We start from the raw sequence: 26262 nt of genomic DNA on the forward strand, positions 1-26262 counted from the left end.
CAAATGGGCTGTAGCAGTAAAGGCTAAATTCAATGTTTCATAAAATATTTTTTGTTATACAGGGGCCTAAAATTCCAAATCAAATTTTATGACCATCTTAAAACAATTCCATATGTTCGCTTAGTAGATATTGCGATCTAAGGGCTTAGACCTACAGGGGTTTTAATAATATGCGTTACCCTTCTTTTCAAAAGCCCTCATTCTCCCATTGTCTCGAACTTAATAGCCTTTTCTTTCTCCGAGGGCAACAGAGAGCCAGATATGAACAGCACAACCAAATAGTTTAAAAAAAAAAAAAATCATGCAAGCTAGACTCAATTTGAGGTAGGTGTCCTTGGTGGGGTCAGTAGGGTAAAGTAGACTTGACAGGAAGTCAGAAACTTTTCTGTAGTCAATGTGAAAGACAATGCTGCCATCTAATGGACAACAATGTCATTTCTAGATTCTATTACAGAGTTGAATGAGTAAAGCTTGCATTAACAATGTAATAACCTGTACACAGAACTTACCACAAAGAATAACTGTTTGATTTGCTTCTGTGATATTATAATGACATCTAATGGAGAGTAGTTGAAGTGAACAAAATGCAAGACACAGAAAATAAGCAAAAAGGTACAGATAAATGGTGGGAATGTAACTTTTATTTCTGACTGTCTAGTGCACCCATGCCATCTTAGTCCCAGTAGTGCACAGTACAGCCAACACAGACAGATATAGATACAAAAACAGCAGCATTTCATTCACCATTATCTACCTACTGCTAACCACTCCTATTCCTCACCACAGGGTAGCTTCTATGTTAAATTTTTAAATTTTAGTCATTTAGCAGACGCTCTTATCCAGAGCGACTTACATGAGCAATTAGGGTTAAGTGCCTTGCTTAAGGGCACAGACAGATTTTTCACCTAGTCGGCTCGGGGATTAGAACCAGCGACCTTTCGGTTACTGGCACAACGCTCTTACCCACTAAGCTACCCACTAAGCTAAATTCTATTGTATTCTATGGCATACAGGTTTAGAGCAAGGTGACCTATTGCATTGTAATATACAGTTAATGGGGAGGTAGGAGGAGATGTGATCGATGGGAGGTGATTGTTACAAAGTCACCTGAGTCAGGCTGAACTGGGTTCTAAGTGGGCTAGAAAGCCCTACGGCAAAACCAGGCCTCCTGGACTAAAGAGGACCAATGCAGGACTAGGGCCCGTATTTATAAAGCCCTACGGCAAAACCAGGCCTCCTGGACTAAAGAGGACCAATGCAGGACTAGGGCCCGTATATATAAAGCGTCTCAGAGTAGGATTGCTTATCTAGGATCAGGTCTCCCCTGTCCATTCAGTATAATGCAAAACTGATCCTAGATCAGCACTCCTACTCTAAGACTCTTTATGAATACAGGCCCAAATATTAGCAGGGGCACAGTGGAGCAAGCAAGGTGGGGTTGAGAGGGTTAGCTGCTGCCAGGTTGCCAGTACCCATTTGGGTCAGTTTGCTCCACTGAGCTCTCACATGAAGATCTCTCTCTTCCTCCTCTCTCAATCCTCCTCCTCCTCTCTCTTCATCCTCTCCCTTCCTCTCTCTCCCTCCTCCTCTTTCTCTCTCCCTCCCTCCCTCCATCCCTCTCCCTCTCCGTTCCCCATCCTCTCCCTCCTCCTCTCTCTCTCTCCCTCCCTCCATCTCTCCGTTCCCCATCCTCCCTCCTCCTCCTCCTCTCTTCTCTCCCTTCCACCTCCTCTCCCTCCCTCTCTTCCCCCTCCTCCTCACTTCTCTCCCTCTCCCTTCCACCTCCTCTCCCTCCCTCTCTTCCCCCTCCTCCTCCCTCTCACTCCTCTCTCTCCATCCTCCTCTCTCTCCCCCTCTCTTCTTCCTCCTCTCACTTCCTCCTCTTCTTCCTTCATCTCCTCTTTCCAACATCTATGTGGGCCGAGCTTGACTGAAGCGCGGCTTCACTCTAAAAGAAGACAGAAAGGGGGGACAACTAATTCAGAAAAGGGGGAGACAGACATAGGAGGGTAGGGGGAGACAATGTGCCTGTGTGTGTGTGTACCTGAGGGTTTTCTCAGGACCACTCTGTCGTCCGCTGGCCTGGGAGGAGGACTTGAACTGGGCCTCTAGCCTGGAGTAGATCCCTGCTGCACGCTGGAACAACCACAATCACCAGTGACAACCACACTATACACAATGTAAATGAAGAAAGTTTCATGTTTCAACTTTCTAGTGTTTTATCCCCTACTAAAAATAAAGGTGTAATCAACTCACTACTACACACCTCTTTAGTGTCCTTGGACTTGCTCTGGTCCTGCTCTCCAAACCTCATCTTAGTCAGATGGCCAATGATCTCCACCATACGCCGCTGATCTGGGGGACACAGGGTGAGAGAGGGGGAGAGGAAGAGGAAGAGAGAGAGAGAGAGAGAGAGAGGACAATTATAATGCACATAACTATCGTAACACACACACACAAAGTTAACGGAGGCCTGTGTTACCTTCCTCTCTTTGGGCATCTTGGTTGTAGCGCATGGAGCGAGAGCTGTCCCATTTACTCTTCTGGGCACTCACTCTGGAAACACAAACTATTTAAAACATAGATACATAAATGGTGAAATAGATGAAGAAGCATGTAGTTGATGAAGTTGACCTCACCTGAATGGAGTGTTGTCCCTCGAAGGTGTCTGTAAAGAAACCAACAGAATTTGGAAAAGTACGAAAATTGCAATTATTTAAGTCTCAGGTATAAACGAGAGAAGTACACTCACTTTCTCCACTGCTTTCTCTTTACGGTGGAAACTGGGTGAGGACATCTGCCTCTTCAGAGGTTTGCTCGACTTCTTGGCCTTCTTAGCAGCTATCAATGAACACATAGAAAACCCATATGTTGTTACATCCATAAGCAGTTCATGATTCAATTACAACTGATAGCTCATAGCTGCAGACAGATTTCAAAATGTATACAAACCCCAATTCAATTTCACAATGACCAGCCCATGCACCAATAAGGTACTGCCATCTGCTGGCTGTAGTGCGCTACACCTTACTTCTTCATTTAGATATGTTCATTTATTTATTTCAATAAACACAGTGGTGATTCATCATAACATACAGTGTGGTCTTCTGACATAGGGAGAATCTCAATTGAGTTTCCTTGATTCCTCGTGTCCTCTTTCCTCACCACCTTCTCAAAACCCATTAGATGAGGTCAGAGGTCCCTCCCCTCTGACCTTCTCATCCAATGGGTTTTCAGAAGAAGGCGAGGAGAGAGGACACGAGGAATCAAGGAAACGCAATTGAGATTGTCCCCTACTCTACCTTGTTTGAAAGCCTGTTTGGTAATTGGCATTTGGTATTTATTAGGATCCCCATTAGCCGCTGTAAAAGCATCAGCTACTCTTCCTGGGGTCCACATGGAACATGACATAATACATAGTACAGAACATTATTAGTCAAGGACTGAAATACATACATTTACAACGCCACACATAGCCCACATATCAGTACATCCACACAATATCTAGGTATAATACAGTGCAAATTACAATACAAGATAAATAAAAAGGCTGTGTCTCTTCACAGTCCCCTTTGTGCAGTAAGGTGTTTTTTTATCTGCTTTTTGAATCTGGTTTTATTGCTAGTTTGAGTTACCTGGGGTGGCAGAGAGTTCCATGTAGTCATGGCTCTATTTAATACTGTGTGTTTCCCAGCCTCTGTCCTAGACGTGGGGACTGTGAAGAGACCTCTGGTTGCATGTCCTGTGTTGTACCGACAAGTGTCCGAACTGTGTGCCAACTGCTTGAACAGACAGTTCGGTACCTTCAACACCTCCAATACCAAAACTAGGGCCTAAAGGACCTTTCTGGTCGACAGATGTCAAGAAGGCAGAGCAACGCCATATCATTGACAGACCTCTTCCTATTTTAGCAACCATTGAGTCTATATGTTTTGATGACAGCTTGCTAGGGTGACACCCAGCAGTTTAGTCTCCTTAACTTGCTCAATCGCCACATTATTCAATAATAGATCTAAATTAGGTTTAGCATTGAGCAAGTGATTTATCCCAAAAATGATGCTTTTCATTTTTTTGATATTTAGCTCCAGCCTATTGCTTGTTAACCATTCTAAAACTAACTGGAGCTCTATGTTAAGGGTGTCAGTTATTTATTTTACTGTTGCAGCCGACGTGTATACTGTTGAGTCGTCAGCGTACATAAACACACAGGCTTTATTCAAGGGCAGTGGAAGGTCATTAGTAAAAATGGAAAACAATGTCCCTAGCCGGCTGCCCTGCGGAACACCACACTCAACTGAATTTGCATGAGAGAGGCTTCCATTAACGAAAACCCTCTGTGTTCTATTAGATACAGTTGAAGTCTGAAGTTTACATACACCTTAGCCAAATACATTTAAACTCAGTTTTTCACAATTCCTGACATTTAATCATAGTAAAAATTCCCTGTCTTAGGTCAGTTAGGATCACCACTTTATTTTAGGAATATGAAATATCAGAATAATAGTAGAGAGAATGATTTATTTCAGCTTTTATTTCTTTCATCACATTCCCAGTGGGTCAGATGTTTACATACACTCAATTAGTATTTGGTAGCATTGCCTTTAAAATTGTTTAACTTGGGTCAAACGTTTCGGGTAGCCTTCCACAAGCTTCCCACAATAAGTTGGGTGAATTCTGGCCCATTCCTCCTGACAGAGCTGGTGTAACTGAGTCAGGTTTGTAGGCCTCCTTGCTCGTACACGCTTTTTCAGTTCTGCCCACACATTTTCTATAGGATTGGAGGTCAGGGCTTTGTGATGGCCACTCCAATACCTTGACTTTGTTGTCCTTAAGCCATTTTGCCACAACTTTGGAAGTATGTTTGGGGTCATTGTCCATTTGGAAGACCCATTTGCGACCAAGCTTTAACTTCCTGACTGATGTCTTGAAATGTTGCTTCAATATATCCACATAAGTTTCCTTCCTCATGATGCCATCTATTTTGTGAAGTGCACCAGTCCCTCCTGCAGCAAAGCACCCCCACAGCATGATGCTGCCACCCCCGTGCTTCATGGTTGGGATGGTGTTCTTCGGCTTGCAATCTGCCCCCTTTTTCCTCCAAACATAACGATGGTCATTATGGCCAAACAGTTCTATTTTTGTTTCATCAGACCAGAGGACATTTCTCCAAAAAGTATGATCTTTGTCCCCATGTGCAGTTGCAAACCATAGTCTGGCTTTTCTATGGCGGTTTTGGAGCAGTGGCTTCTTCCTTGCAGAGCGGCCTTTCAGGTTATGTCGATATAGGTCTCGTTTTACTGTGGATATAGATACTTTTGTACCTGTTTCCTCCAGCATCTTCACAAGGTCCTTTGCTGTTGTTCTGGGATTGATTTGCACTTTTCACACCAAAGTACGTTCATCTCTAGGAGACAGAACGCGTCTCCTTCCTGAGCGGTATGATGGCTGCGTGGTCCCATGGTGTTTATACTTGCGTACTATTGTTTGTACAGATGAACGTGGTACCTTCAGGCTTTGGAAATTGCTCCCAAGGATGAACCAGACTTGTGGAGGTCTACAATTTTTTTTCTGAGGTCTTGGCTGATTTATTTTGATTTTCCCATGATGTCAAGCAAAGAGGCACTGAGTTTGAAGGTAGACCTTCAAATACATCCACAGGTACACCTCCAATTGACTCAAATGATGTCAATTAGCCTATCAGAAGGTTCTAAAGCCATGACATCATTTTCTGGAATTTTCCAAGCTGTTTAAAGGCACAGTCAACTTAGTGTATGTAAACTTCTGACCCACTGGAATTGTGATATAGTGAATTATAAGTGAAATAATCTGTCTGTAAACAATTGTTGGAAAAATTACTTGTGTCATGCACAAAGTAGATGTCCTAACCGACTTGCCAAAACTATAGTTTGTTAACAAGAAATGTGTGTAGTGGTTGAAAAATGACTTTTAATTTTTAAACACCTACGTTTTTTTCAGCAATAGGTTATGACCAATGACATCCAAAGCTGCACTAAAGTCTAACAGAGCATCTTCCACAATCTTCTTTGTATCAATTTCTTTCAGCCAATCATCAGTCATTTGTGTCAGTGCCAAGCATGTTGAGTACCCTTCCCTATAAGCGTGCTGAAAGTCTGTTGTTTATTAGTTTTCTGTAAAATAACTTTGTATTTGATCAAACACAATTTTTTTCAGAGTTTGCTAAGCACTTGTAACATGCTGATTGGTCGGCTGTTTGAACCATTAAAGGGTGCTCTGCTATACTTGGGCAGCGGAATGACCTTTGCCTCCCTCCATGTCTGAGGGCACACACCGTCTTCTAGGCTTAAATTGAAGATGTGGCAAACAGGAGTAACAATGTATTCCGCCACCAACCTCCGCAATTTACCATCCAGGTTGTCGGTACCAGGTGGTTTGTCCTTATTTATAGATAGCAACCATTTTTTCACCTCTTCCACACCCACTTTGTGTAACTCAAAACTACAGTGCTCGTCTTTCATTATTTGGTCCATTATGTATGAAGGCTCAGCGTTTGTTGTTTGAATGTCATGCCTAAATTTGCTAATCTTGTCAATAAAAAAGCTATTAAAGTGGTTGGCAATATCAACGTTTTTTAAATGAACAAGCCCTCTGCCTCAATGACAGATGGAGCAGAGTTAGCTTTTTCGCCTAGAATTTCATTTAAAATACTCCAGAGCTTTTTACTATCATTCTTTATATCATTTATCTCTGTTCCATAGTATAGTTGATTCTTCTTTTTGTTTAGTTTAGTTGTGTGATTTCTCAGTTGCCTGTATGGTTGCCAGTCTGCTGTGTTGTCAGACTCATTCCCTTTGCCTCATCCCGCTCAGCCATATTGTTTTTTAATTAGAGTATAAACCAAATCAGAGAGCCTAATTACTCTACCTTGTTTCTTGGTGGCCTCCTCTTCATCCCCCACCTCGTCCTCAGTGACCTCTGACCCCGTGGTATACTCCTCATCCTCAGACAGCAGCGTCTGCTGCCTCTGACACAGGGGATCAAAGGAGGGCATGTCAGGGCTTAGATAGCCTGGTCCCAGATCTGTTTGGGGTCTAACCTTACACCGTTGCTCATTAACTAAGCATGAGGAGTTGGAATGACAGCGCGAACAGACTGGCCCTCGGGCTTCAGCTGGTTCAGTTGGTACTAAGGTATACTGTGTCACTACTGTAACATGTCACCTCATACACACACAAACACACCAATACAGACACGGACACACACACACACTGCAGCACAATTACATCTGGAAACAATAGAAGATGATCATACCAGTTGCCGGCTCCAGTTTTTCAACAGGGAAAACTGCAAAGAAATAGGTTGAGTTAGTTAGGCCTATAGTGTATCTGTTTGAAATAGGTTGAATCAGACTATAGGCCTATCGATGACTCCACAAATCAAGCGCAAGTCAACGTTTATTGTCATGAATCTTGCCCTGTAGGCAGAACCGAGTGATTTCTGAAGATGGGCCAGCAGCAAGGTCAAAATTGGCTAGATCGTAAAAATTAATTTTAACAAAATTAATATAAGGTTAGGATTGATTATGCATTAGGGTTAGCAGTGTGGTTAAGGTTAGGTTTAAAATCAGATTTTATGTAGTATGTAGCTAGTAGACAAATGTGTAGCCAGATAGGTATATCAATGATGTCTGGTCGTCATTGTAAATAACAAGTTTGAGCAAGCACACTAAAGTTTCTTTAAACTTTTCATTCTAGTTGTGAACCTGAATTTGACTGGATAAATAAATAAATAGTTGTAGACTCACGGTGGTGCCCTCTACTCTCTGAAGTCCCAGAAGCCCCGGCTCTACCAGGATGTCACAGTCCAGTACCCGCTCCCCCCTCTCCGAACCACTGGAGGGAGACTCTACAGGCCTGGCACACAGACACAGAGAGAGAGAGAGAGCGAACAGGGGAGTACCATTAAACGCAAAACCTATCATAAGACACAAAAACACACCACGCACGCACACACACACTCACTGTCTCTTACCCTGTCTCTGGAGGGGGTGTGCTGGGTACAACACTGTCTCTTACCCTGTCTCTGGAGGGGGTGTGCTGGGTACAACACTGTCTCTTACCCTGTCTCTGGAGGGGGTGTGCTGGGTACACACACTGTCTCTTACCCTGTCTCTGGAGGGGGTGTGCTGGGTACAACACTGTCTCTTACCCTGTCTCTGGAGGGGGTGTGCTGGGTACAACACTGTCTCTTACCCTGTCTCTGGAGGGGGTGTGCTGGGTACACACACTGTCTCTTACCCTGTCTCTGGAGGGGGTGTGCTGGGTACAACACTGTCTCTTACCCTGTCTCTGGAGGGGGGGTGCTGGGTACAACACTGTCTCTTACCCTGTCTCTGGAGGGGGTGTGCTGGGTACACACACTGTCTCTTACCCTGTCTCTGGAGGGGGTGTGCTGGGTACAACACTGTCTCTTACCCTGTCTCTGGAGGGGGTGTGCTGGGTACAACACTGTCTCTTACCCTGTCTCTGGAGGGGGTGTGCTGGGTACAACACTGTCTCTTACCCTGTCTCTGGAGGGGGGGTGCTGGGTACAACACTGTATCTTACCCTGTCTCTGGAGGGGGTGTGCTGGGTACAACACTGTCTCTTACCCTGTCTCTGGAGGGGGTGTGCTGGGTACAACACTGTCTCTTACCCTGTCTCTGGAGGGGGTGTGCTGGGTACAACACTGTCTCTTACCCTGTCTCTGGAGGGGGGGTGCTGGTTACAACACTGTCTCTTACCCTGTCTCTGGAGGGGGTGTGCTGGGTACACTCACTGTCTCTTACCCTGTCTCTGGAGGGGGTGTGCTGGGTACAACACTGTCTCTTACCCTGTCTCTGGAGGGGGTGTGCTGGGTACAACACTGTCTCTTACCCTGTCTCTGGAGGGGGGGTGCTGGGTACAACACTGTCTCTTACCCTGTCTCTGGAGGGGGTGTGCTGGGTACAACACTGTCTCTTACCCTGTCTCTGGAGGGGGTGTGCTGGGTACACACACTGTCTCTCTGTGTAGTAGCAGGTCGTTGAGTAGTCTGGTCTGGGCTGAGTTTACCTGGTGGTCCCCAGTACAGTCTCCACTGTCTGACACATTCACTATGTGGTCCCGCATCTTACAGCCCTGAGACACACAGACACACACACACACACGGTTTTGACAAGATTCAAGTGTGAAGTGTGTTAAATGTGTAAACTATTCAAAACATGGTCACCTCACAACTCCAAGTGTGAGTGAGTGAGTGTGTATTCCTACCTTGGGCATGCCGGTGGGGTCAAAGCGTAGCGTCCTCTGGTTGCAGCAGGGGTAGATGCCCGCCCCGTGCCAGCCCTGCTCTGCCCCCATGCCCGGGTACAACACACCCTCTGGGTGATACCGACAGTGGGACAGCTCTGCACACACAAACGCCTGGACACACACACACGGTATTGACAAACAATCATTCTGAATGCATTGTCATTACACAATGTTACTAGGGCTTCCCCTACCTGTTGGCAGTGGGAGCAGGTGAGGTGGTTGACGGTACCCCAGATCCTCCAGTAGACCAGCACCCAGGACTTCAGCTCCTCATACAGCCCTGTCATGTAATCATGGACCTCCCATCTCTTCTGCCTACAGACCAGTGGTAGTCATAGAACATGTAATCATGGACCTCCCATCTCTTCTGCCTACAGACCAGTGGTAGTCATAGAACATGTAATCATGGACCTCCCATCTCTTCTGCCTACAGACCAGAGGTAGTCATAGAACATGTAATCATGGACCTCCCATCTCTTCTGCCTACAGACCAGTGGTAGTCATAGAACATGTAATCATGGACCTCCCATCTCTTCTGCCTACAGACCAGTGGTAGTCATAGAACATGTAATCATGGACCTCCCATCTCTTCTGCCTACAGACCAGTGGTAGTCATAGAACATGTAATCATGGACCTCCCATCTCTTCTGTCTACAGACCAGTGGTAGTCATAGAACATGTAATCATGGACCTCCCATCTCTTCTGCCTACAGACCAGTGGTAGTCATAGAACATGTAATCATGGACCTCCCATCTCTTCTGCCTACAGACCAGTGGTAGTTATAGAACATGTAATCATGGACCTCCCATCTCTTCTGCCTACAGACCAGTGGTATTCATAGAACATGTAATCATGGACCTCCCATCTCTTCTGCCTACAGACCAGTGGTAGTCATAGAACATGTAATCATGGACCTCCCATCTCTTCTGCCTATAGTCCAGTGGTAGTCATAGAACATGTAATCATGGACCTCCCATCTCTTCTGTCTACAGACCAGTGGTAGTCATAGAACATGTAATCATGGACCTCCCATCTCTTCTGCCTACAGACCAGTGGTAGTCATAGAACATGTAATCATGGACCTCCCATCTCTTCTGCCTACAGACCAGAGGTAGTCATAGAACATGTAATCATGGACCTCCCATCTCTTCTGCCTACAGACCAGTGGTAGTCATAGAACATGTAATCACGGACCTCCCATCTCTTCTGTCTACAGACCAGTGGTAGTCATAGAACATGTAATCATGGACCTCCCATCTCTTCTGTCTACAGACCAGAGGTAGTCATAGAAATGACTGTCCTTTATTCTGTTCATGTTTCTTGAAGCTGTTCCGCCACAAAACAATTTTGTCCAGCCTGGTCCTTGGAACCAACTCACTGGCCTTATGGTTAGAGTGTCCACCCTGAGATTGGAAGGTTGGGAGTTCTGCTTGGCACTCAGCATTAAGGGAGATAGATTGGGGGTAAGGCCCTGAGATTGGAAGGTTGGGAGTTCTGCTTGGCACTCAGCATTAAGGAGATAGATTGGGGGTAAGGCCCTGAGATTGGAAGGTTGGGAGTTCTGCTTGGCACTCAGCATTAAGGAGATAGATTGGGGGTAAGGCCCTGAGATTGGAAGGTTGGGAGTTCTGCTTGGCACTCAGCATTAAGGAGATAGATTGGGGGTAAGGCCCTGAGATTGGAAGGTTGGGAGTTCTGCTTGGCACTCAGCATTAAGGAGATAGATTGGGGGTAAGGCCCTGAGATTGGAAGGTTGGGAGTTCTGCTTGGCACTCAGCATTAAGGAGATAGATTGGGGGTAAGGCCCAGAGATTGGAAGGTTGGGAGTTCTGCTTGGCACTCAGCATTAAGGAGATAGATTGGGGGTAAGGCCCTGAGATTGGAAGGTTGGGAGTTCTGCTTGGCACTCAGCATTAAGGAGATAGATTGGGGGTAAGGCCCTGAGATTGGAAGGTTGGGAGTTCTGCTTGGCACTCAGCATTAAGGAGATAGATTGGGGGTAAGGCCCTGAGATAGACTAGTGTCCTGTCCAGGGGGTGTACTGGTACATCACGCTGCCTCGCTACAGAAACAGGAGATAGGCTCCTGCTCCTATGAGTCGTTCCGGCTTGCTCAGGCAAGGCTACTTACTGGTCCTTGGAGACGGATATTCAGGCTTTACTGTGCTTTATTGCTAAGTACCCTTTCTACCTGGGATATACTTTGAAATGACATGGTAAATTGTAGCAATAATATATTTACCTAATAATGATATGGTTTCTTTAGCATTTATCACTATAAACATCCATAGGATAACAGTGAAGATGTCTCTTGATAGAGCAGAAATAAGTAATATAATAATAATAATAATAATAATAATAATAATAATAATATATTCCATATAGCAGACGTTTTTATCCAAAGCGACTTAACCGTAAATCACAGTCCACAGACGCTGAGAGACGTTGGTCCGGCATCCCAATGTAACATAGCTACGCAGCTCTGAGACAACCATCCGCGGGGCACGCACAGCCCGAACACGTATCTCCCCACAATTCCCAACCAACGACTTTCCGGTACACGTCCTCTATTAATTTGAATGTGTTGACAGTTAGAGAAATTGCTTGAGCTGCGCTGAGAATTTGAATAGTATGAAACCCAACGGTGCAATATTCTAGAACATTGCTGTGTGTACGAGTCCATGTTTGGTACTCTGATAGACCCTTTACAGTCATGCGTGCATACATTTTACGTATGGGTGGCCACAGAGGGAATCGAACCCACAACCAACGCTTGGTGGCGTTGTAAGCGCCACCAAGGTGTAACTGGGTGGTACAGGACCTGCTGTGAGTGTAGGTGATGTCTCCTCGAGGGTCGATGTTGATCTTCCCTGGGATGCAGGAGATCTTCCTCTCTGTGTCCTTGGTCAGCAGCTTCAGGCACAGAGCACACCTGGGAAAGACAAGTTGCAGTTCGGTGGTTAGGAGAGGTTAACATGAGTCGTATTCATTGGGCACAAACAGAAGAAAACAGACTGAAACAGGTAGGCATCTACCTAGTGTCATGACTCTCTCCTTGGTGAGGATCAAAGGTGCCAGATCAGCTTGGCAAATGGCTGACAGATAGCCAGACCCCCCCTCTCTCCCACAGGAGAGGAGACGGAGGAGTTGGGACGGTTTTATGACTTAACAGCCGGTCATAAATAGTTTGCAGAAAAGGACTCCTTTTGGTCTCTAGTATGGGAAGAATTAGATTTTCTTTGTTCCAGAGACTTTTGCCGCCAAAACTATAAACGTCCAAAAAGTAAACACTGGAACAATAATCCTAACATCCGAATATTTGGAATGGTCAGTGGGGGTCTAAAGAATAATCATGTCATATTGTTTATTATTTTGTGATGTTATTAAAAACTGTATGAACCAAATACTGTAACTTAAGAAGAAAGAAGGATACCCCCTTTATCAGTCAAGTTTACATCTAAATGTTGTATAAAATATATGATTAAGTATGAGAGTATTTTGGTGAAGATAGGAATGTGATTTGAGTCTTTAATGAGATAATAGTTTTTCATATAAACTATGCACAGGGACTAGTCACACCCCAAGTGCCATCAGAGATCGTGTCAGCCAGTAGGAACGCCCCTTTTACCAAGAGGGCTTGAAAGACAAATTAACAGAAGACCTGCTCGTTTAGAACGGTTAGAAACTGTGAATCAGAGACCAGGAAGCGTGGAGCTGTGGCTACACGGCTTTAAAATGGTTAGACCAGAAAGACCAGTCGCTGTGGCTACACGGCTTTAAAATGGTTAGACCAGAAAGACCAGCCGACGTGAAGCGCGAGCTCACGTTACAAATGGTTGAACATCTACAGGACCAGCCGACGTGCAGCGGAAACTGAACGTTACAAATGGTTGACACTCTAAGAACAGGAAACGGTGAGAAACTCTGAAACTCTCAATCTCTACACAAGAAGAAGAAGAAACTCACTAGACTGTATCATATCAGTCTGCAGCTGGCATGTAAAGTTATCTAGAACTTTCACTGAAGACACGAGTTGGGAAGGACAATCCCATCTCAGACACGCCATTTGAAGACAAGCCGAGTCTCACCGAAGTGGGATGAAACACTCAAAACGTTTTTTGAGAAAGTGGTTCAACAGAGAGACGACGATCAAGGACAGCTACGTGTAAATATACGCATTGCATTTCTTATCCGAATGAGCGGTGTTTAGGGTGCTAAGTATTACGATTACTGTGAGCGTGTTTCCAAATGTAACAACGATAAATTGAATCTCTGTCTCTCCCTTTCACTTGACCCCTTCTTCCCCTAACCAAGCAGTCATGCTATTGTTAGTCCAGTCCAATAGGGACCTGTTTTCATTGTATTACGTTAGTAATCAATAATCTATACTGTGTGTGTGTGTGTGTTTATGTATTCTGTGTTATTATTTAGTTAGTTAGTAAATAAATAATTAAGCCAATTTGTGTATAGCTGATTAATCCATAAGGTTAGGTTTCTTGTAGGTTCAAGGATTATGCGATATTCAGAATGAGACTGATGAGGTCATGATTTAATAAGTGACTGTTATCGATATATAACACATATATATATATATATATATATATATATATATCTTCTAAGAGTTTAATTCGGGAGATCTTCTAAGAGTTTAACTCGTTAAACAACTTCTTCCGTGGTGCCCCAACTTCCTAATTAGTTAATTGTTACATGATTAATTTAATCAAGTAACAATTAAACATAGTTAATTGATTTGATAAATAACAGTAATCACATTAATGCAAAGTCACGTCACGACACTGTCCAGTAAGAAATGCTCATTTTCATTTTTCTGTTGCAAAATGTTTTCTGTTGTGTGCCCAAATGAATAAGACCAATGACAGACAGACCAATGCACCCCAGAGCTGCCACACACCTGTACAGAGTTGATGCGTTGCCTGGGGAGTCCTGGTTCTTATAGTCAGGATCGAAGAGACACTCAATCTTCTTCTGGAATAACTTACTGAGAAAGGGAGAAATCAAAGGTGTTGGCAGTAGCAGAATGATCGGTCTACCAGGCCTGCCAAAATCTCTAGGCCTACCTTTTGAACTTGTCTTTTCTGTCCATGACGTCGTCTGCCTCGTTGTGGCTGAAGAGGTCAGCGATGTGCGCTGCCAGGTTACTGTTGATGCAGTTCATGTTGCAGGGTGTGGCCACGATGGCACTCATGTGCTTGTGACAGTACTGAATACACTCCTCCACCTATGAGAGGTCAACATGTGACAGTACTGAATACTCCTCCACCTATGAGAGGTCAACATGTGACAGTACTGAATACACTCCTCCACCTATGAGAGGTCAACATGTGACAGTACTGAATACACTCCTTCACCTATGAGAGGTCAACATGTGACAGTACTGAATACACTCCTCCACCTATGAGAGGTCAACATGTGACAGTACTGAATACACTCCTCCACCTATGAGAGGTCAACATGTGACAGTACTGAATACACTCCTCCACCTATGAGAGGTCAACATGTGACAGTACTGAACAAGTATTTGATACACTGCCGATTTTGCAGGTTTTCCTACTTACAAAGCATGTAGAGGTCTGTAATTTTTATCATAGGTACACTTCAACTGTGAGAGACGGAATCTAAAACAAAAATCCAGAAAATCACATTGTATGATTTTTAAGTAATTAATTTGCATTTTATTGCATGACATAAGTATTTGATCACCTACCAACCAGTAAGAATTCCGGCTCTCACAGACCTGTTAGTTTTTCTTTAAGAAGCCCTCCTGTTCTCCACTCATTACCTGTATTAACTGCACCTGTTTGAACTCGTTACCTGTATAAAAGACACCTGTCCACACACTCAATCAAACAGACTCCAACCTCTCCACAATTGTCAAGACCAGAGAGCTGTGTAAGGACATCAGGGATAAAATTGTAGACCTGCACAAGGCTGGGATGGGCTACACGACAATAGGCAAGCAGCTTGGTGAGAAGGCAACAACTGTTGGCGCAATTATTAGAAAATGGAAGAAGTTCAAGATGACGGTCAATCACCCTCGGTCTGGGGCTCCATGCAAGATCTCACCTCGTGGGGCATCAATGATCATGAGGAAGGTGAGGGATCAGCCCAGAACTACACGGCAGGACCTGGTCAATGACCTGAAGAGAGCTGGGACCACAGTCTCAAAGAAAACCATTAGTAACACACTACGCCGTCATGGATTAAAATCCTGCAGCGCACGCAAGGTCCCCCTGCTCAAGCCAGCGCATGTCCAGGCCCGTCTGAAGTTTGCCAATGACCATCTGGATGATCCAGAGGAGGAATGGGAGAAGGTCATGTGGTCTGATGAGACAAAAATAGAGATTTTTGGTCTAAATTCCACTCGCCGTGTTTGGAGGAAGAAGAAGGATGAGTACAACCCCAAGAACACCATCCCAACCGTGAAGCATGGAGGTGGAAACATCATTCTTTGGGGATGCTTTTCTGCAAAGGGGACAGGACGACTGCACCGTATTGAGGGGAGGATGGATGGGGCCATGTATCGCGAGATCTTGGCCAATAACCTCCTTCCCTCAGTAAGAGCATTGAAGATGGGTTGTGGCTGGGTCTTCCAGCATGACAACGACCCGAAACACACAGCCAGGGCAACTAAGGAGTGGCTCCGTAAGAAGCATCTCAAGGTCCTGGAGTGGCCTAGCCAGTCTCCAGACCTGAACCCAATAGAAAATCTTTGGAGGGAGCTGAAAGTCCGTATTGCCCAGCGACAGCCCCGAAACCTGAAGGATCTGGAGAAGGTCTGTATGGAGGAGTGGGCCAAAATCCCTGCTGCAGTGTGTGCAAACCTGGTCAAGACCTACAGGAAACGTATGATCTCTGTAATTGCAAACAAAGGTTTCTGTACCAAATATTAAAGTTCTGCTTTTCTGATGTATGAAATACTTATGTCATGCAATAAAATCCAAATGAATTACTTAAAAATCATACAATGTGATTTTTGTGATTTTTTAGATTCCGTCTCTCACAGTTGAAGTGTACCTATGATAAAAATTACAGACCTCTACATGCTTTGTAAGTAGGAAAACCTGCAAAATCGGCAGTGTATCAAATACTTGTTCTCCCCACTGTATGAGAGGTCAACATGTGACAGTACAGAATACACTCCTCCACCTATGAGAGGTCAACATAAACAGGTTATTGAGTTTGTTCAATGCCTTGGGAGGTCATATGTCACCTACTTGCAATAAAAGTAACATGTTACAATTCTAAAAACACCTCTAATGGCAACCATGCAACAGGAAGTTAACAGTTCGAAAGGCCCCTCGTTTTCTGTTTTGGACTAAAGTGAAGAGTGAAGCCTCTTCGCCTAACTAGCTGATTGGTTTTCCGTTTTTTTTCTTGAGGGCTATTTTACTCAACGACCAACAAAAGCTTGCTGGTTCATGTACTGGTTCATGTACTGGTTCATGTACTGGTTCATGTACTGCAGCAGAGAGGAAGAGGCGAAGCGAGAGGTTTCACTCCTCGCCAAAATCTGTCCAAAATATTTTCAGTTCAGCCACTTTGCGTTTGTTCTTCAGCTACAACAGAAAACCAGGGCCCCCCGAAAACGCTTCACGTACAGTACATTGCAACCGGCATAGCAACCCAGCTCACGCCATTACAACACTTACTAACATGTCCATCTTCAAGAACTCGGAGGAGATGAGGATTGAGATCACATTGCTGGGCTCTGTAACCACACAACCAACAAACACCACATAACCAACCAATGTTACCACACAACCAACAAACACCACATACCGACCAAACACACTGCCAGGCCAACCAACAAGCACACCACTATTAGTGACCAAATCACAGCAATGCCGTCTCCATGGTTATCATTTGACACGCCCAGGTAAGTGAATGGTTTAGTACTGTACAGGCATCAGTGTATGTAGCTACTGTACAGTCATATGGTGCGAGAGCATATATTACATTCTTTACCGAGCTTGGGTTTGTCATTGTTGCCATCAACGGCCATTTTGTGCCTCTTGACGTAGTTCATGAGCCAGTCGAAGATCTGTACGTCACAGTGCACAGAGATGTCCACCTCCTCCCAGCGCTGGGGGTCAACAGAGAGGTACTCAGCAAAGTAACGCATCTCGTTGATCAGAAGGTCACGGGGACACATGAAGTCCTGCTTCAGGTTCTTAGACTCGTCACACACGTGGATCACCATATTGGGCCTGCATGGGGGAGAGATACAGACAGGCAGACAGACAGGCAAGCAGACACACACACAGAGACAGAGACAGCAAGATAACTTGATTTTTGTATCATAGTACATATGAGCATTTGTTAGCAGACTAAGTTATTGATCCTGCTCTATGAAACTCTTTGATCACCTTGACTTGAGCTAGACTGGTTAACAGTGTATTTCTGTTTGACGGTAGTTGGACCAGGCAAATCAGCATGTGTGTCACTCACCCTTTCCCCTCCTGGGGCTTCTCTCCCTCCTCTGCAGAGTCCCTGCTCTCTTTCTCCACCGAGCTACCTCTTGAAGGGTTCACCGCCAGGCCTGGAGAGTGGAGACACCAAACAAGACTGTGTAGCTCACTGAGCTAATGCCTAGACATTCAGACATGAAGAGTCTTCAGGTCTTACTGCCTGCTACATTGGACGCAGAACTTTAGCATCTTGACTTGCTGCGTCACCGCTTGGTATGGCAACTGCACCGCCCTCGATCACAAGGCGCTACAGAGGGTGGTGCGGGCGGCCCAGTACATCACTGGGGCTGAGCTCCCTGCCGTCCAGGACATCTATACCCCAGCCACCCGAGCCATAGACTGTTCACTCTGCTACCGCATGGCAAGTGGTACCGGAGCACCAAATCTGGGACCAAAAGGCACCCGAACAGCTTCTACCCCCAAACCATAAGACTGCTGAACAATTAATCAAATGGCTACCCGGACTATTTACATGTACCCTTTTTTGCACTGACTCTCTTACACTGGCTTTATGCACACTCACTGGACTCTACCCACACACACGCACTCTCCACATACACTGCTGCTACTCTGGAAAGGGTTCGTCGGTAAGCATTTCACGGTAAAGTGTACACCGGTTGTATTCAGCGCATGTGACAAATGACAATTGATTCGATTTTTTGCTGAGTGTGAGACGCTCCTATTCATTTAAATGGAAGTCTGGTTCTATTTCCAAGATTTCCACTTGCGGCTCAAGCCCAGAACACTAGGATAAAATAGATCGCACTCGGATCACGCTGGTAAAGCTACGTGTTCAGTGTAGCAGGTAAAAAACTTACTGCATTTGGGACGCCCCAGCAGCTTCTATGTTAGGCAGGCTTACCCCCAGCAGCTTCTATGTTAGGCAGGACTACCCCCAGCAGCTCCTATGTTAGGCAGGACTACCCCCAGCAGCTCCTATGTTAGGCAGGACTACCCCCAGCAGCTCCTATGTTAGGCAGGACTACCCCCAGCAGCTCCTATGTTAGGCAGGCTTACCCCCAGCAGCTCCTATGTTAGGCAGGACTACCCCCAGCAGCTCCTATGTTAGGCAGGACTACCCCCAGCAGCTCCTATGTTAGGCAGGACTACCCCCAGCAGCTCCTATGTTAGGCAGGACTACCCCCAGCAGCTCCTATGTTAGGCAGGACTACCCCCAGCAGCTCCTATGTTAGGCAGGACTACCCCCAGCAGCTCCTATGTTAGGCAGGACTACCCCCAGCAGCTCCTATGTTAGGCAGGACTACCCCCAGCAGCTCCTATGTTAGGCAGGACTACCCCCAGCAGCTCCTATGTTAGGCAGGACTACCCCCAGCAGCTCCTATGTTAGGCAGGACTACCCCCAGCAGCTCCTATGTTAGGCAGGACTACCCCCAGCAGCTCCTATGTTAGGCAGGACTACCCCCAGCAGCTCCTACAGTGAGGGAAAAAAGTATTTGATCCCCTGCTGATTTTGTACATTTGCCCACTGACAAAGAAATGATCAGTCTTTAATTTTAATGGTAGGTTTATTTGAACAGTGAGTGACAGAATAACAACAAAGAAATCCAAAAAAACGCATGTAAAAAATGTTATAAATTGATTTGCATTTTAATGAGGGAAATATGTATTTGACCCCCTGTCAATCAGAAAGATTTCTGGCTCCCAGGTGTCTTTTATACAGGTAACGAGCTGAGATTAGGAGCACACTCTTAAAGGGAGTGCTCCTAATCTCAGCTTGTTACCTGTATAAAAGACACCTGTCCACAGAAGCAATCAATCAATCAGATTCCAAACTCTCCACCATGGCCAAGACCAAAGAGCTCTCCAAGGATGTCAGGGACAAGATTGTAGACCTACACAAGGCTGGAATGGGCTACAAGACCATCGCCAAGCAGCTTGGTGAGAAGGTGACAACAGTTGGTGTGATTATTCGCAAATGGAAGAAACACAAAAGAACTGTCAATCTCCCTCGGCCTGGGGCTCCATGCAAGATCTCACCTCGTGGAGTTGCAATGATCATGAGAACGGTGAGGAATCAGCCCAGAACTACACGGGAGGATCTTGTCAATGATCTCAAGGAAGCTGGGACCATAGTCACCAAGAAAACAATTGGTAACACACTACGCCGTGAAGGACCTGAAATCCTGCAGCGCCCGCAAGGTCCCCCTGCTCAAGAAAGCACATATACAGGTCTGTCTGAAGTTTGCCAATGAACATCTGAATGATTCAGAGGAGAACTGGGTGAAAGTGTTGTGGTCAGATGAGACCAAAATTGAGCTCTTTGGCATCAACTCAACTCGCCGTGTTTGGAGGAGGAGGAATGCTGCCTATGACCCCAAGAACACCATCCCCACCGTCAAACATGGAGGTGGAAACATTATGCTTTGGGGGTGTTTTTCTGCTAAGGGGACAGGACAACTTCACCGCATCAAAGGGACGATGGACGGGGCCATGTACCGTCAAATCTTGGGTGAGAACCTCCTTCCCTCAGCCAGGGCATTGAAAATGGGTCGTGGATGGGTATCCCAGCATGACAATGACCCAAAACACACGGCCAAGGCAACAAAGGAGTGGCTCAAGAATAAGCACATTAAGGTCCTGGAGTGGCCTAGCCAGTCTCCAGACCTTAATCCCATAGAACATCTGTGGAGGGAGCTGAAGGTTCGAGTTGTCAAACGTCAGCCTCAAAACCTTAATGACTAGGAAAATATCTGCAAAGAGGAGTGAGACAAAATCCCTCCTGAGATGTGTGCAAACCTGGTGGCCAACTACAAGAAACGTCTGACCTCTGTGATTGCCAACAAGGGTTTTGCCACCAAGTACTAAGTCATGTTTTGCAGAGGGGTCAAATACTTATTTCCCTCATTAAATTGAAAATCAATTTATAACATTTTTGACATGTGTTTTTCTGGATTTTGTTGTTGTTATTCTGTCTTTCATTGTTCAAATAAACCTACCATTAAAATTATAGACTGATCATGTCTTTGTCAGTGGGCAAACATACAAAATCAGCAGGGGATCAAATACTTTTTTCCCTCACTGTATGTTAGGCAGGACAACCCCCAGCAGCTCCTATGTTAGGCAGGACTACCCCCAGCAGCTCCTATGTTAGGCAGGACTACCCCCAGCAGCTCCTATGTTAGGCAGGACTACCCCCAGCAGCTCCTATGTTAGGCAGGTCTACCCCCAGCAGCTCCTATGTTAGGCAGGACTACCCCCAGCAGCTCCTATGTTAGGCAGGACTACCCCCAGCAGCTCCTATGTTAGGCAGGACTACCCCCAGCAGCTCCTATGTTAGGCAGGACTACCCCCAGCAGCTCCTATGTTAGGCAGGACTACCCCCAGCAGCTCCTATGTTAGGCAGGACTACCCCCAGCAGCTCCTATGTTAGGCAGGACTACCCCCAGCAGCTCCTATGTTAGGCAGGACTACCCCCAGCAGCTCCTATGTTAGGCAGGACTACCCCCAGCAGCTCCTATGTTAGGCAGGACTACCCCCAGCAGCTCCTATGTTAGGCAGGACTACCCCCAGCAGCTCCTATGTTAGGCAGGACTACCCCCAGCAGCTCCTATGTTAGGCAGGACTACCCCCAGCAGCTCCTATGTTAGGCAGGACTACCCCCAGCAGCTCCTATGTTAGGCAGGACTACCCCCAGCAGCTCCTATGTTAGGCAGGCTTACTCATCATCACACAGACATAGTTCCCCGAACCACTACCGCTACACATGCTGTAGCACATCAACCCGTCAGCCTCACCCGTCACTGAGATGGAGCTCTGATTGGTCCGCGTCTCCCCCGCGTCTCCCGTGGTGTCCAATAGTGTGGATTTGATGTAGGTGGACAGGGTGTCCACAGGGGAGGAGCCTCCTGCTGTCAGCGCGTTGCATTGGTCGTCCACGTGATGGAACCCTCCCGTGCTCTTCAGATCCTCAAACCTCTGCGCACACTGAAGGTAGGCATGGCAACCATGGCAACCATGTCACTACTATACCACGGCAACAACAACACTCGGACCACATAATCTTGGTTCCAGTGACCCCTGCACAACATTCAACACCAGTCCAAACTAAACTAAACTATAGTATAGCTTACCTCATAATACATTGGTGGGCGCTTATATTTATCATGTTACACACTTGTACAAGTGCAATGGAAATGTGTTTCTTGCATATCCAAACTCCCCCTGAGACAGATGTGGAGAGTGAGGTCACGGCCAGGGTCACCATTTTCCAGCGCCCCTGGAGCAATTGGGGTTAAGTGCCTTGCTCAAGGGCACAGCGACAGATTTTTCACCTTGTCGGCTCTGGGATTCGAACTTTCGGTTACTGGCTCAACACTCTTACCTCGAGGCTACCTTCCTAGCCTGGTCCCAGATCAGTTTGTGCTGTCTTTTCAACTCCTATGGTCATTGTCACTCCAATCAGTGTCCATAGGAGTTCGTAAGACAACGCAGACAGATCTGGGACCAGGCTAATAGCCTTTTATGATCTCTCCTTAGTGGGAGCAGTGGTTAGCAAGCTTGCCTACAGACTGGGAGACCCGGGGTGGCGATCCACAAAGGGTGTTGCACTGTAGCCGTTAGCTACTATAGCTTCAATCAATCAATATGTTTATTGTCTCAGTTTGTAGTGCATGTAGACCTTACCTCCTTGGGTGTGAAGCCAGGGACCAGCATGGCCACGTTGTCCCAGTTGATGGGCTGTGGAACGCCCCAGAGACAGCTCAGCACCATGTCCAGGACTAGGATGTTGTTGTCATGGGGAACGTTGTTGTTGTTCAGGGTGCAGTAACGACTCATGTCTGTCTGCAGGTAAGGGTGAAAGAGTTCAAGGTTGATATGACATTATCATACATTATTACATCTGAAGGGTGAGAGAGATCAGAGCATTATTCTGTTAAAGGTAGACTCAGTGAGATGACACAATCATACAAAAGGGGGGGTGACTTCATTCTCACAGAAAGCTGCTGTTGCTACAATCGACAATCGTAACTACTGTCTACTTGACATAGATACATAAGAATAACCAGAGCATTTATAGAAAGCTTTGACATCCAACAGCATCTCTAACCCACATTCTGGAATAGGCTACTCATACTTTGTCCCACCATTGTCACTGTCATTGAAAAGCTGACTGTCAATAGCATACGCTGTGAACAGTGTACACACATACTTTTGGCTACTTCGATGATCTTCTTGCAACAAGGATGGATGCTCCTCCCTTGGAATGCCCTTTTGTCTTTGGCTGTAGAACTGCCCAACGCAAATTTAATGGCATTTTTGTCAGCAGCATATTCTAGCAAGCTAGCTACCTATAGTGCACATCACTGCACTATAAGCTAAATACGATACGTTTGTATTATAGTTCTAAAACACTTGTAGTATCTAGTTGGCTGTACGGTTATCTTGCATCTTACTGACTAAATGATGACACCTGATTCTTCTGTAGTCCGGATGATAGGACGTTCGGTGTACAGCAGCCGTCATCCACTTCTAATGCTAATGCTACTACCTAGCTAGCTGCTAGCTACTAACTGCACTTTCTCTGCAGTATTATCCCGGCGACAATTTGATGGACGGATAAGACATTCAATCAGCATTGTATACGGGATTGAAAAAGCCCGTGAATGACGTTTAGATAACGAACCACCAGTCGTTGCAGCGTCCCCAAATCTTCTGCTGCGTTGATTCCGCTCTTCCGGTGCCGCAGTGCAGCAGCCGGTGCAGTGGTCCCGCGTCCCGGGGTTGCTTAGCGACAGAAGTGCCCTTTTCGGCTAAATCAAATGATGAAGGGAAATTATTTTGTATCCAGCAGATGGGTCCCCACGTGTTTAACCTAGTTATAAAGGACGCATTGTATTACATTTTCAAAACAAGTAACATCCAATTGCCTTACCTCCATTACTTGCTACATTTGCACACACTGTATATATATATTCTGTTGTATTTTTGACTTTATGTTTTTTTACCCCATATGTAACTCTGTGTTGTTGTTTTTATCGCACTGCTATGCTTTATCTTGGCCAGGTCGCAGTTGTAAATGAGAACTTGTTCTCAACTGGCTTACCTGGTTAAATAAAGGTGAAATAAATAAAATAAAAATGATATAAAACTAAAACAGGTTAATTAAGTTATCATTTTATTTTTGCCCATGAGATGGAGCATATAATACATTTTCCATTTCTTAGTAAGAAAAAGTCAATGGCCACTTTTCAGTTTTTGAAAATGTTCATTTCCAAACTAATATGGTCTTTATTTACATAATTACAGTTTTTCCAAGGAGAGTGAGGACTGAAAATGCCACTGAAACACCCCAAGATGAGGACCGCCTATTTCAGTTCTTACACGGATGGATTTCAACAAAACATTTACATTTTAGTCATTTAGCAGACGCTCTTATCCAGAGCGACTTACAGTTAGTGAATACATATATATATTTTTTTATACTGGCCCCCCGTGGGAATCAAACCCACAACCCTGGCGTTGCAAACGCCATGCTCTATCAACTGAGCTACATCCCCTGCCGGCCATTCCCTCCCCTACCCTGGACGACGCTGGGCCAATTGTGCGCCGCCCATGAGTCTCCCGGTCGCGGCCAAAACTTCTTGATTTAATATATCTGGATATTGGATGTTCAATATTCCAAGTTCAAAACTTCAGTTTGAATATTTAGGACATTTTACAGAACATCCAAGTTATAGTCAGACCATTTCGAATTTCAAACATTTTACAACCATATTAACACCGATTTAAAACCAAGTCATTCATTCCATTGGAAGCAAATCTGAACCTTCATAGTAATTTATCCATAGAAATAGAATGAATAGAAAGGGCGTCTCCATTCTAGTCAATGATGGTATAATGGGTGGACTGGTAGACATTGAGAGTACCCATGCCTAGGTTTAAAATATTCCCCATCTTCAACCTAGACCCATGCCAGGAAGTAAAAGCAGGAAGTGGTTTCCCTTAAATCGGGTCTGTGATGTCAACTCTACTGACATTACAAAAAAGTAATTCCATTGCATGAGCCACATCAGTTAGCATCATTTGAATAAATGTTTTACATTACCATGGCAATACAGCAGTTGATAGAACCTTCCAAAATACTATGGAAATGATAGCATCACAATCATGCAGCCATTGCAAGTGTACCCATGAGTTTACCAGTCAAATTGCCAGGGTTAGAGCTTCCAAGCCTGTTCTATTCATTCTATTTCTATGACTACCTTTAATATCAAACCAATGACTTTAAATTGGAACAAAACAGTGAATTTCAGAAACATAATATTATGGCTTTGTCCTGTCAACGTCAAAACGATGCAATATTCTCCCAACTATTTGCATAATCTATTAGCGCACTTAATTTGATTTTAATGTACTCGTTCCGGTTATTGACTGTTAATTAAATACATCTATATCAAAAACATTTACATATGCATCATTATTGGGCTAAAACATAGTGTGACAGCACTGACTAGGCTAGTATGATAGGTATAGGTTGGTATGGACACCCACTGACATGACACCCAAACCAGATAGTGTTCTCCAAACACTCATGTCAAGTATATCTGACAGATACCCACTTTTCCTTTATCCAGGTACTTAATACCTCATATACCAACCTCACTAATTGCTTACAGGCAGATGAAACGTAAAACCAAACCCACTGAATTATAAACATGAATCAGCCTCTGGATGAAGAGCAACTGGTTTCCCACCGCTGGACGTGACCGAGCTACACCGAACAGTTCATCAACAAACCACATACAGCCTCAACGGATGTGTGTGAAAACACACAAAGTCAGACATCACAGGTCAATCTTCTCTGGTATGGTGAGCACTGTGCTTGAAGCTGTACTGGTGCTGGGCACTACATCCAGACTACGGGGTCCCCCCAGACCCAGGCTGCTGTAAACGGCTGGTGTTTCCCTATACACGCACTCCAGCAGCTCCTCTGGGATAGTTACTGGGACGGATCCGGCTGGGCCTAGGCCTGAAACCAAGCCTGGGGCTACAGTTGGCACTGGGCCCGTAGTCAGGTTAGGCTGGGGGGCTTGGAGGGTGGTGCCCAGTGGGTTCCCTGGCTGGGCCTGAACCTGGGCCAGCCTCTCCAGCTCAGCGTGCTTCCTGCCTCTCCTCTTCCCCAGGACCTTGACGTAGTTGGCAGGGATGAGGCCCGTGGTCTGGCCGTCCACGCTGGCCAGCAGCCACCCACGTACCCTGGGCTGTTGCTCTGCACACAGGGGAGAGAAATAATATAATATGGTCATTTAGCAGGCTGATGCTTTTATCAAAAGGGACTTACAGTTAACATGAACATATTCAGCATGTAGCTCATTCTGGAATCAAACCCACAACACTGTTTCATTTCATTCCAGTGATGTGGCGTTCTGTTGACCTCCCTGCTACAGTGCTAGCTTTCTTCCTCCCAAGGCCTCCTGCACTCTTTCCCCTGATAACATACA

The 26262-nt window shown here is 45.4% G+C and overlaps 1 pseudogene across 1 annotated transcript; it reads right to left on the bottom strand.

Moving 5' to 3' along the window:
* Window positions 1–1871: 1871 nt before the first annotated feature.
* On the bottom strand, window positions 1872–22597 carry LOC311114428 (SANT and BTB domain regulator of class switch recombination-like; annotated as a pseudogene). Its single transcript has 21 exons — window positions 22445–22597; window positions 21556–21745; window positions 17781–17871; window positions 17298–17539; window positions 16982–17040; window positions 14390–14550; window positions 14224–14310; window positions 12133–12243; window positions 9723–10578; window positions 9503–9610; window positions 9270–9422; window positions 8983–9137; window positions 7784–7892; window positions 7291–7323; window positions 6904–7003; window positions 2753–2841; window positions 2640–2668; window positions 2483–2556; window positions 2267–2355; window positions 2045–2136; window positions 1872–1948 (listed from the first exon to the last, which is right to left on the bottom strand). The product of its transcript is annotated as an SANT and BTB domain regulator of class switch recombination-like (transcript).
* Window positions 22598–26262: the final 3665 nt, after the last annotated feature.

Source organism: Coregonus lavaretus, assembly GCF_964263955.1.
Source record: "Coregonus lavaretus genome assembly, contig: HAP1_SCAFFOLD_411, whole genome shotgun sequence".
Taxonomy (NCBI): Eukaryota; Metazoa; Chordata; class Actinopteri; order Salmoniformes; family Salmonidae; genus Coregonus; species Coregonus lavaretus.